The sequence below is a fragment of the Ochotona curzoniae genome, unplaced genomic scaffold (assembly GCF_017591425.1).
Source record: "Ochotona curzoniae isolate NIBS_2020 unplaced genomic scaffold, NIBS_Ocur_1.0 contig_1, whole genome shotgun sequence".
Lineage (NCBI taxonomy): Eukaryota > Metazoa > Chordata > Mammalia > Lagomorpha > Ochotonidae > Ochotona > Ochotona curzoniae.
In genome coordinates, this window is record NW_024464918.1 from 33,352,291 (window position 1) to 33,365,713 (window position 13,423).

Below are 13,423 nucleotides of genomic sequence, written 5' to 3' on the forward strand. Positions count from 1 at the left end.
GTAGATGAATAAATGAAAGAGAGGACACAGATCTCCCCAGCAGTGAGTTTTAATCATTACTCCATGCTGAGAGAGAGGGAGAATGAGTCCCTGTTCCTTTACTGTGTGTAGTGACTTGCTTCCAAAGAATGCAAGATGGAAAGTGGAAACAAAGCAGCAACTTTGCCGTGGAGAAATCTGACACACTATCTCAGGCCTATGATAGAGGCCAACATCAACAGTCATAAATCATGGCGATCCTTGTCATCTGAACATGCTGCCATGAAAACGCTGCCTTACCTTTGTGATCTTGTTCCCAAAATTCTGTAGCCAACCCCAGTTTAATGAGGAAAGCATTTTAAGAATTCGGATAGAGGTGCATCCTACAATACGCCTCATCCATCTGCCTCAAAACCATCAAGCTCATAGGAAACAAGGGAAGCCAGTGAATTGGTCACAACCAAGCGGAGGCTAATGAGACCTGGCTAGTAAATGTAATTTGATACCTGGATGGGATCCCATGATATAAAAAGGAATATTTAGGTGAAAAGAAATCAGAGAGCTATGAACTTCACTTAATCTGATGCATTAATATTGGAAAATAGTATCATAATAATAAATCATTAATTAGGGGAAGGTTGTGGGGAGGAGAGACATAATAGAAACATTATATTGTTCACTAGCTTTTATAACTATAAAACTTGTTTAAAAGAAAGACTATTAAACTAAGTCATCTTATACAGTACAGTTAAATTCTGCATGCTTGCCTATCGTAAGCATTTCTCAATGTCAGTGAAAATCATTTAACATCCATTAAGGACATATTTAGCATAAACATAAATTGCAGTTGTGTTGATTATGTCTGTACATCACAACATTCCCTCCTTTATTTTAGCTTCCAGCTGGAAGTCTTCCGGCTGGGGTCATGCTTTTGTGAAAACTCCAGTTGCAAGTGACAGAAATGCACTTAGTCCAGTCTAACTTGGGAAAAACTTGTTGGTATCTCTGGAAGGTTGGTGGCTTCAACCTTGAAGAATCTAGGAGCAGTTCACCATTATTCTACCGAATCAGACTCTCATTCTCAGGCTGTCAATCTGTGGTGGCAAAGAAGACCAGTGTCAGTGAGTTGGGCATGGTCTCTATACTCTATTCACCTGGAATGAAAGGGGTTTTCATTTCTTCTGCTTGGATCACTTGTCTGTCCTTAAGCTGGCAGCCTTTGCCAAGCATGGGTCATGTGATCCTTCCCTGGACATTACTTTCTGAACTGTTGGACTAAAGAAAGGTTACCTGAAAAATGGGGCCCTGTTACTAAGAGGAGGAAGGGATGCAGTATGGGTTTTGGTGAACATTTTTTCATATACCTGAGACTTTGGGCATGTGCACCAATCTGGCCTCAGGAACCAGGCTGTGGATATCTGAGACGGGTCAGGCTTGTACTGTGTGCCTACAACACAAGGGCTTGGATGAGTCTCTCTGTCATCACACATTGTGGCTGGGAGATTTAAGTTCTGTCTGTGTGACTCAATAGGGAAAGGCCTGCTGTAAACTTATACCTGCTTTCTCTGGGACTCTCTCTGGGGTGCCTTTTCCTGTTGCTGGTTCTATTCTGTATCCTTTCCCTGCAGAAACTTAAAAACCCTGAATAGGCAGTTTTATTGAGTCCTAGAAAGCTAAGAATCATGAACCTAAGAGTGGTCTTGGGAGTTTAAGTACACCAACATTAAAAAATGAAGAATGTGAAATTCTCCATTTTCTTGAGAAATAAGATCTTGTGTCCATTCCAACTTCTTCAGTTAACAGCCAAGGGCCCGGTGACTTTTTGGTAAATTTCCTTTCTGTCTTTAAACATAAATGTGGTTTAACAGTGGGAGTTAATTCTAGTGAATGGTTACATGATATCCTATCTAGTCTCTTGATAGTGCAGTTTTCCAATGGCTGAAAGTTTCTTTTTCTTAATAAAACTGAAGCTTCCATGATCATTATCATGTCTAAAATTTGAGTCTTGGGTGTAAGTGTTTAGCCTGGTGATCAAGGTGTCTGCATCCAAAGTCACAGCAGCTAGCTTCGGTTTGCTATTCTGGCTCCTGCCTATAGTTTCCTGGGAAACAGTGGCCATGGCCTAAGTGATTTAGACACCCTCTATCTACATGGGAGACTTGGGTTAAGTCCCCAGGGCTCAGCTCCAACACTGCCTAGTCCTTATTATTGCAAGCATTTGGGGGTATGTACCATGGATAAGAGCTCTTATTTCTTTCTGTCCACTTCTCTCTCTTTCTTTCTCTCTCAATCTCTCTCTCCCTCCTTCAGTCCCTCTCCCTGTCTTCCTCCTTTTCTCCCTCCATCTATTTTCCTCCGTCCCTCTCAAAGAAGTTAAAATATGTAGAATTTGTTTTTACTATGTGCCACCCATTATCCTGTTATGTACATGTCTAATATATTTTTACTAGTACAGAAAACCATAAGATGTAGGTGTTATTTAATTTTTTAAGATAAGAAAAAGGTTAAGGGACCCCATTTTGAAGAACAAAGAGGTTAAGCAGTTATCTAGGTCTCATAATTGAAAGCAGAAGGGGCAGGACTTTTAAGATTTATTCATTTTTATTGGAAAATGAGATATACAGAGAGGAGGAAAAAGAGAGAGGAAGATCTTCTATCTGCTGATTCATTCCTCAAATGGATGCTACGCCCGGAGAGCTGAGCCAATCCAAATTCAGGAGCTAGGAGACTCTTCTGGGTCTCCCGCGTGGGTGCAGGGTCCCAAGACTTTGGGCCTTCCTCAACTGTTTTCCCAGGCCACAAGCAGGGAGCTGAATGGGAAGTGGGACTATGGGGATTAGAACAGGCGCCCATTTGGAATCCCAGTGTGTATAAGGCAAGGACTTCAGCCACTAGGCTACACTACTGCGCTGGGCCCAGGGCCAGGATTTTAACCCAGAGCATCTCATGGCACTACTGTGGGCAAATCTCTGCCCATGTGCCACGTTTTCTCATTGAATTCTATGATGTGAGTGTTTTGGTGCTTTCACTGGGCTCCCAAAGTGAAATCACAGAGCCAACCTGCGCCATCCGGATACTGCTTGAGTTCTAGCCTCCTGTCTCTTGCCTTGCACGTGACAAGCATGGGATACGCCTGTAACCCTCACTTGCTGACAACCCAACACCAATGAGACCCATGCCTCTGTCTCCACTCATGGCCTTGGGTGTGGTCTGGTTTTTGTTGTGTTATCTGGATTTTCTTTCATATGTAATCTTAATTGTTACATGTTTCAGGAGAAGAGACCATATTTTCAAACCATGATCTTTAACCCCACCAGAACCTTTTGTTCTGTTCATGTTCTGCTTTTCCACACCAGAATATTTCTTATTGCTCCTTTCCATTGTTCTCTTTGGCCAGAATTCAATATGCATTTATTGATTTTTCTTCTGCTGAGCAAGACACTGTGCAAAATGCAGAGCGTACAAAAACAAAAAAGGCGGAGCTCCTCTCTGAGCAACTTAAGGAGAATTCACCATGTAAGCAGCTCGTTACGATGAGAGGTGGTAAGTGCTGGCATGAAAGCGTAATCCTAAATGGCAGGAATACACTTGACAGAGTATTAATTTTTGCTTTAGGTGGGGCTTTAGGAATGGCGACGTATGCTGGGAACTGAAAAATGAGCAAGATTTGCTTGAACTTTGAGGAGAAAGTAAAGGTATTCAGTGAAAGGCAGGAGCATGAGCAGTTGCCTCCGGGCCCAGAAGTTCAGAGCACATTCAAGAATGAGCAAGTGGGGCTGCCCAGATGCCATAGAGTAGGTAACAGGAATCAGGAGACTATACAGGATGGAAAGTTCAAGAAAAGTTGACTGAAACTTTGCAAGTGGTTGACTGGGGTGAGCATAGAAAGGAGAGAGAGAAAATGAGTTGTTTGTGTTGTTTTATTATCAGTTCCAACCTTACGTGTTACTTTTTTCCTGTAATAGTTCCTGGGAAACTGTGCCATGTTTTAGACAATGGCTTTTTTTTGTCCCCAGAATAATGATTTGGGAGGGGGCATTAAAATCTACTAAATAAACATAGCATGTGGAGTTATGTTAATTACTTTTTCAAGTAGAAGCCCCACAGATTTATTTTATGCAGCAGTTTCTGACTAAATACATGACATGGAACCAATTGAAGATGCATTCTATATTTAGATGGAGCCACAGTTTTGTGTGGCATATGAACATTAAAATTAGAAGGATACAGCAGAATTCTCACTGCTTTTCATTGTCGTACTTGTGTACCGTTTCTTCATATTAAAAACTCCCTTTACCTTATGATTTTTTTTTTAAATCATTCGTTATTTGAAGGTTAAAGTCTCATGGGAGAGGTGAGCATTGTTAGGCAGGGTTAGCCTGCTGTGTGGCTTAACCATGCTAGGCTTGTATGCCATCCTGGTGCTTTGTTGGTTTGAATACTGGCTGCTCTGTTTCTGATCCATCTTGGAGGCAGCGTGTGATAGCCAAGATTCTTTGGAAGACCCAGACAATTCTGGATCATGACTTTGTCCTCTCTCAACCCTGGCCTTTTGGCCATTTGGGGAGTGAACCATGAGATGGGAGAGCTCTTCTGTCTTTTTGCTTTCAGGTAGGTGGAAATAAATAACATTCTAAAGAAAATCTTAAAAGAAAGAGGATTTCTATCCCAGTGACACAATTTTCTGTGCAATATTTAAACACCTGCCTTTCCACCCCTTTCCAGCGTGATCCCTCACCTCTCCTTTTGGAGAGGTCCACTATCAAGCTTTCTCTTCCTCCTTTGTAAATGTAATAAAGCTTTCTTTTACTTCTTTGTATGTACAACATGTGTTTGCTCACTGACTTGCAGCTCTATTACTTCTTATACTTGTTTTTAGTATTCTGTTATCAAGAGAGAGAACTGTTGCTTATTTTAGATGACGATGAACAATTTCCACATATTTTATACATTACCATTTTTTTTTTTTAGTGACATTGTTTCCAAGAGTAAGGTAACAGCATTGCCAAAGGAATAGATCCATTGGGTTCCGCATACGATTCCATTCATAAAAGCACTAGTTAATGTTTAAATTTTGGCCACCTATAAAGTCTTTTGTTCTTAGGTTACAATAAAGTAATTTAGTGCTAACTACTTAAACAAAAATAGATAGTCATCCACAGGGGCCCATAGGGGAGAGTAATTCTAGAATCCTGTTTTTTTTTTTTAACTATAAATATGAGTAAGTTGCTTCACTTAGGAAAAACATTAGATGCTCAGATTCTGTTAATAGCCTGCCAGTATACAGACAATACACATGCACATAAACACACCAATTATGAATTATGGGCATGCAAACATGCACTATATAGATACACATATACTACATATACATGTAAAAATAGACTATATATATTATACATAAGTATATATATATGTATATATACGCACACACAATTTAAATATCCTCAACTGACAAAACAATCTATCACAAACAAAATCTCAGCACCATGAAGTAGGTTAACATGATGATACCTACCTAGTAAACTCATTTCAAGACTGGAATCTCTAGATGATATATTGCCCTTGTTTCTGCAGCTGGTCATAAAGATTTAGTATGTATGTCTCCCTTAACAATCCTTTGCATATGTTGTTGTTGTCATTGTTGTTTTTCTAAACACCTTTTAAACAGTGATGACTTTCTGGTGAACATTCACTTGGGACATAAACATTACTAACCATGGTCTATTCTCAGAGGCCCATTTGGGCAAACCATTAACCAGTGCTTGCTCAGCAGTACAAAAATTGTTATTTGCTTATTTTTCTTTAAAGAAATGGCAGGAAAAGAGCTATATAACTCACAAGTCTGTTGGGAGGATTGTCTTTTTTCCATTATCTTTCAGGGACAGACTTGAGAAGGGCTTTAACTTAGTAAGTTTGTATCAGCTGTTAGAGAAAACCATATGAAGAGAAAATCCATTTTCTTCTCAATTGCCTAGACAATGTAAATTTCCAATGCATCTATTTGTGTATGTTTAACAAAATTATGTTTTAAGTATTTACCATGGCATATATCTCATGTGTTGTACCGTGTGGCAGTCTCCTGAAATTACTTCTAGGATATCTCTACACTTTGAAACGGAGGTGTGATCCTTTGAGTATGACTTAGCAAAGGGAATGTAAGTAAAAATGATGGCTTCCATTTTAGGATAGACATTAGCAAGTGGTACGTGTCTTCTGCAGTCTTTAATACTGCTGCAGTGTGAATGAAGACAATGATAATAATGCCACAGTAAACTGCAGAGATTTAAGTGAGAAAGGTCCTAGACGTCTGAAACACTGTGAAAGAATATGTCATGCATAAAGACTTGTATTGGACTGTCATGTGAAGAAGTCTCCTGTTGGATTAAATGACTCAAACTTGTGCAGTTAGTGTTGGGCCTTGGATTGAGAAACACTAAGATCTTGCATTTATTGCTTCTTACAGCTCAGTGACACAGGATAGGGATTCTTTCTGTGGACCAAGGTGTCCATCATCCAGTCAGCTTTAAAAGCAATTGTTCTCCATTTTCCATCATGGCCCCATTCATAGTCAATCTTCTTATTAGGCCACAGTGATTTTATGGGTGGCTGTAATTAAGATTGATTGTGATCTTAGTATCCAACGTCACCTAAAAATGTTGATAATGTTTTTCATAGTGCCAAGTATTTTGTGTTTTATTTGGAAAGGTTGGGAGGAAGAATCATGGAGTGTTAAAGTTATTAATTCATTAATTTATCTGGCTTTGTGTGCATTTAGAGGCTTTTAAGTACAGAACATTCATTCAGACACAATGTTTTTGTGGTATTTTCTAGAATATTGTTGGTTATAACAGGTCTAATCAATCTTCGCTACTCATTTGTTGTACTTCATAGTGTAGTCCATGATTAGTAAACTTACCAAAAAAGTCTCTGGATGTCTGATATTCTTGGTACTTCCAGGATCAAGTGGATTCTATTGTTTGTTATAAAAACCATGAATACTATTCTGCATGTACACATGGGTTTGTATAGTGTCATTAATTATTTTGAATATGTTCTTCATAATGGAGATGTATATTTTTACTTTTGTCACCACTCAGCCTCAGCTAGCCCAGAATTCCTCTGATACCAGAAAGTATAATTATGACAATTGAAGGCATGATGGGATTATATGTTCTTGTTTATTTCAGTAGCTGTCAACTATAGAAAAGCGATGTATCATGGCTTACTGACGTGATTTTGAGATCTAGGAAATTTGTATGTAAGATGGTAATTTAAAATTTATTAAGGAGTTTGGAAATCTCCTGTTTCAAATCCCGACTTCATGCTAACTCAGCTCCTAGGTGGCAGCGCTGTTGGATCCAGTGTCTGGGAGACTTGAACTTAATCCTTTCCTCTTTGCTTCAGTCCCAGGCAGGGACCCCTTCCAGGGAAAGGGGGATGAACCAACAGATGAGAGCTCTGCCTTGCAAATGAGGTTTTAAAAAAGTTAAGCAACTTAAATCCTCTTCAACCTTTGAGTCCAAGAGGTCGTGAACCCAACAGTTTGCCATTTACCTTTATATGCAAATGTTCCCTATTATGAAATAAGTAAAGAAATGCTATGGGCACAATTGAAAGTTTAGTAAATAGGGTTTGGAATCATTCTTAGTGCCTCTACACTTTTTTTTTTTTTCCGGATAATAAAGGACATTATCTTATGTTGATGTTCAAAGGATGTAGGAAGTTAAAGAACCTGAAGATAATGGTATGTGACTGAAATGAGAGCCCTGGGGAATTGGGCATGGATTGGATAGGTGAAGTGATACAAATGAGCAGGAACCCTTCCATCTTACACTAAAAACACCAAACATGATTGGACTTGAAGTCAAGCTACCATAGGCCTGTTTCTGCTAAACCATACTGCCTGCTGTAGGTACCTTCTAAAGCTCTTTACATCATTCTAAAGCTATTTGGCAGATAAAATGGTATTTTCTTTAGATATTAAGAATTTGAATAAATATTGATTTCATTGAGTCATTTGGGAGAAGGGTGCAATGGAGTCTGGAGGTAGTAGTAAATGCCAGAATTAGCAAGACTGAAAATGTTGTAGAAGCTTTCCATAGATCTCAGATTGAGCAACATGTACCACATGGCATGGAGAATCGTAGGTGTTGTGTATTCTTCTCTACACAACAGTAGAGGAAATTCCTTGTCAGAAATGCCAGAGGAGCCAAAAGACTGATTTCCCTCCTACTGAACATACTCTAATTTTGAAACACCATTTCAAATATATATACATATATTTAAAGCAAAATCTTGTGAAGAATTTTTTGTCTTAACCTTGGAACAATAATTTTGTCACCATGTGGAAATTGGACATTTTATCTAACACTATCATTTAGTACAAGATTAACTACTATCACTCCTTTATTGGGACAATACCTGGACAAGAGAATATTTTTTTTTCCCTGTTGAGCTAGCTAGAACACCGAAATCTGAATGATTATCACTCCGTTTACTCCTAAAAAGGGCTCTCTCTATGTGGCCCGCTAGGGAACTTGTCTTTGAAAAGTCTTTCACACTCAATTCCAGGCAACTCAGATCTGTTGTAAAAACTCCAGCACTCAGGGAGTCCCCTAAGAGTGATCGACCTAAGATGGTAATTTGAAACCTCTGTGTGAATTGTTAACCTGCCCCATACGGGGCAAACCACAGTGTGTCTTAATGCACTAATGGTATCAAAATGCATCAACATCAGATACAACTGCATTCTCGCACTTGATTCCAACTTGGTATTATAAGAAAGGAATTGAGATGTTGGGCACCAGGGAATCACAACTCATCCTTACAACCTGCTTGCTGCTGCTTGACAATTTCACAAGGCTCCCCCCCTACTTTTTTTTTTTCTGTCAAAATCCTCTTCCCAGGTTTGAATAAGAGCATAACAGAGAAATAAGGCAGAAAATAGAACTTAGGACTCTCCATTATTAACAACTGATGGATTTCCCATTTCCCATTAAGCACTTTAGCTATTGCTCATTGACTCAAAGGGAATATTACCTTCCTTCTAGTCTCAAATGAAATATAAATAATAAAAAATACTTGAGGAAACTTCTTTTCAGGATTTGTGGACATGCTCTTAACTCATATTAACACTCATGGAAAGTTAGGCAACTACTGTACTTTGAAAGATGAATGGAACTTTTAAACACTTAGAAAAGTGAAGTTCCAGCTCTAAACATTTGGGCATAAAAATGACCTTCATTGTATTGTGTTCTAAATCTCATTCATAGTCTCCTGACTTTAATCACTATTTCTTATGGAAATGTAGAAAATCGCATAGTGTGATTTTCCTCAGAATATACCTCACTTGTTAAAAATCTTACAAAATTGTATTGTCTCAGTAGAAGTATATGGGTATGTATTTGCTCACCACTCAGAGTTTCCACTTATGTCCTCATCATATGCAAACTGGAGTAAGAAAAATTATGTTGCTTCCAAAATATACATCACGTTGGTTGAGTTTCTATTATAGTGTTTCTGTAACAATTCTAAGAAAATATTACAAAAACTTCTTACCTGGTCTCCATAATAAATTAAATGAATGCAGAATTCCAACAGTCTTACAGTGTCTTACAAGTTTAAATGTGAATTTATTTAACACTATTAATATTCTTTCTCATTGGTGTTATTTGATAAAAAGCACTAACTGAAGAACTGACAACTATAAATATATTTCTCCAGCTACATATATAGATTAATATTCTTGATTCTAGGCAGCATTATCAGGATTGTTAATGAAATTTGCCATTCTGTAAAATGGAATGTGGTGATGCAATCACAAACGCATTCATGAGGGTGCTTCACTTGCCCAGACTTCTGAGAAGACACATAACAGTTTCCCAAAACTGTTCATGTCAATCTGAGGTGCAGAAGAATTCTCAGATAAGTCAGGTTTTGGAAGTCTTTGCATTGAATACAGCACATGTGTGTTTATTTAAGAGGCGGATAGAGCTAGAGAGACACAGAGGCCCAAGGAGTCCGGCGCCCCCAAAATTTATACAAGTAAGACTTTAGAGAATTATTCTATTTCAAACCCATAAACTCCATTGTCACAAATAAAACTTTCTGATTGCTGTGGTAACTGTACCTTCTCTCCTGTGGAGTAATGCCGCATCAAGGACATTTTACGGAAACCAGGGAAGCCAAACCTTTGGGAGTTATATCTGTTATCATCCAAGGAAACAATCATAAAGATGTTATGTTTCTAGGATACTGTGCTGTTCTCAGTTGCAATGCATCACAAACGCTGGTGAAGAAAATGAATTCTTGATCCCTTGCCCCCAGCATGGAATGCTGACGTTATGCATGTAGTAAATCCACCACGATCACCCTACTTGAAGTCTTTGCACTCCTTTTTTGATATGTCAAGGAGTGTATGGAATTTCAGTGGATGGAAAGTGGAAAAGTAGATCTTTAAGCTCCCTGCAGTTTCACTAAATAAAGATTTTAAATTGTAATGTTTACAAGAGCAAGTGTTTATATGTATTTTCAGAGGCTGAGCGGGAGAAGAGGCTTACAAGAAACAAGAGCCCCTCACATATCCCAACCTGCATGTTTTCTTCTCACAGCAGTGATAGCTTTCAAGTCTTAGTCCTTTCTTATACTGTATTTCTAAGTAACATTTTTTTTTCAGTTGCCTTGATTTTTTTTCCTGGATGTTAGGCACTATTTACTGATGTCCAACTATAAAACTTAAGTATTTAGTCTTCTTTTATCACCACTCACCACCAATGCACATAATTCCCATCTTTCATCATGTTCAGTGTGGCTATAACATCATTTTGGTTAAATCCATATTGAGTGTCTACATTCTTTTGAATACATTAATGTTGTCAACAGCTGAACTTATCATGTAGAAATATTCTACTTCTTATAAACCTCTTTGTTTTTCTTGGAGTTACCAAGAACATTTGCTAACTCAGCTATACATGTTGCTAATAATTATCAAATTCTGTCACTGATCTGTGAAACTCCATACAACAAAATCGTAAATAAAGACAGCAGATAATTGGCCAACCTCATTTTTCTCTCTTCTCAAGAAAGATTCCTTGCTGAGTTCTCTAAACATCCTTTGTAGAGCTCTTGGTTTTTCTGAAATGTATTCTAACTAGTCTTAAATTCATCCCAACTAGCTGTGATCCTGCTGTTTCTTTTCACATTAAAACCGAGTGTTCTGATTTGGGTTTTGAGCTAATGATTAACATGCCTAGGCATATCATCAGAGTACTTGAATTCAGTTCCTGGCTTTGGCTGCTCCTCCAGCTTCCTGCCAGTGCAAATCTTTAGAAGCAGCAGATGGTCGCTTAGATAGTTGAGTCCCTGCTCTCTATGTTGGAGACCTGGACTGAGTGGCCCCAGTTTTCACTTCTGCCACATCCTGGCTTAAAGAGGCAAGACAATGAGCCCCCACTCGCTGGATCACTCCCAAATACCCATTCAACTGGAACTGGATCTGAACCCAAGACAGAATTGCAAGCCAGATATCCCACATGATTGTCAGAGGCCCAATAACCTGAGCCGCCAGCACTGTCTCCCAGGGTACGCATTAGCAGGAATTACAATTGAGCTGGTAACGAGAACTGGATCCAAGCACTTCAGAGTTGTGTTTGGGAATCTTAAATGCTCAGGTATACCTCCTTCTGCTACTACACATCTAAAATGACATATTTGTGATTCTATTTCTTTTTCTGCCCATCCATCAACGCATTGTGAGGACTGGGAGCTTTGCTCCACTTGGAACCAATTGGAGCTTTTCACAACTTTGCTTAAGCATTGGTTCTTTCATTCTTTGTTTTATAGCTATTTCTTTTCCCAGCTTGAAGATTCATCTGTTTGAAAGAGAGTTGCAGAAAGGAGAGAGGGAGAATGCTTCATACACTGGTTCGTTTTCCAGATAGCTGCCATGGCCAGGGTGGGGAAAGGCTGAAGCCAGGAACTTCATCGGGATCTCCCACTTGGGTGGGAGGTGCCTCACTGCTTCAGACACCATCTTTCTCAGACATATTAGCAGAGAACTTGACTGGAAGTGGAGTGGTCTTTTTGTCTTGATCCAGTGTTTTGAATAAATTTTTAAAAATCATTGGTAAATTGAAGTATATTTTAAAATAAGTAGAAGTTAAAAACAGTAACAATATGAAAATGAAAGGGGCAGGATGTTTTAATTTTTCCTTTTTACTTATGTGGACACTTACATCAAGATTATGTCCATCTTTGCAAAAACCCAAAGTGTTCATTTTTCTTTTTTACTATCTTGCTTTTTTTCCTCCCCAAATGTGCATGATTTATTTGAAAGAGAGAGAGAATGCTCTTCCATCTGTAGGTTCACTCGTGAGATAGCCAAAACAACTAGGGCTGGACCAGGCCAAAACCGGGAGTCACGAACATTCCAGTCTCCCTCATGGTTAGATCCAGATCCTTAGGTCATCACCTACTGCCTCTCCATGTGCTCTTTAGCGGGAAGCTGGATTGGATGTAGAGGGGGAACTTGATCACAGGAACTCCAGGCTAAAGTGAGTGTCCTTACTCGTGATTAGGACTGGGAGAACATTCTGGCCAAGTGGGCAAGTCAGCACATGGGGCACTCTAACTCTGTTTTGGAGTTCCTGCAGTCAGTCCCTCCTGCTTCTCATCCAGCTACCTGCTAATAAGCCCCCTGGGAGATAGCAGATGATGGCTCAAGGACTTGCATCCCTGAAACCCACGCAGGAGGTGTATAGGTCGTTCCTGGTTTATTTCAAGTATAAATTACTGGGGTAGTCCTGCCTTCCGACTGTTAATGAAACACCACAAATTCAAACATGAGTTACTACAGTCAAATAAATCAGCAATATTGAAGTTAAATGGATAGTAAATTATCTGAAAGTCATTCTTGAAAATGTCTGAGAATACTAATTAACATCTTAGTGCTAAACTATGTCTGGAAGCTGAGTCTCAACATTTTTCGTGAAGTTTCTATATAATTCTTGAAAACTTTTTTTTAGGAAAACCATGAGAATATGGGGAATTTCAACACTAAATATTATGGGTTTTCTCTCTAACTTCTGGGAAAACGATTTGTGGCCCCAAAATATATTAGAAATATTCTAACTTCTGGGGTGGTCTGTTTCATTTTCTTATAGGCACACACGCTTAATCAGTGTCTATCCTTTAGCGTCAGGAGGAATACTCAGCTTTAGGAAGCCAGTTAAGAAACCCGCAATATGCTGGAGTTGAGTAACTGTGACATGAATTTTAATCTCAGTAGTCAGACTCTACTCTGTGATTGACATCATTGCAAGTGATCTAATGTGTACAAGGTCCACCATAATAAATGTTCATTGTTTCTGAACTCCACTAACTTTTGAGTTCTGAATAAAATGTTATCCTCTGGAACAGTGAGTGGAGCCATTGTGAGCCATTT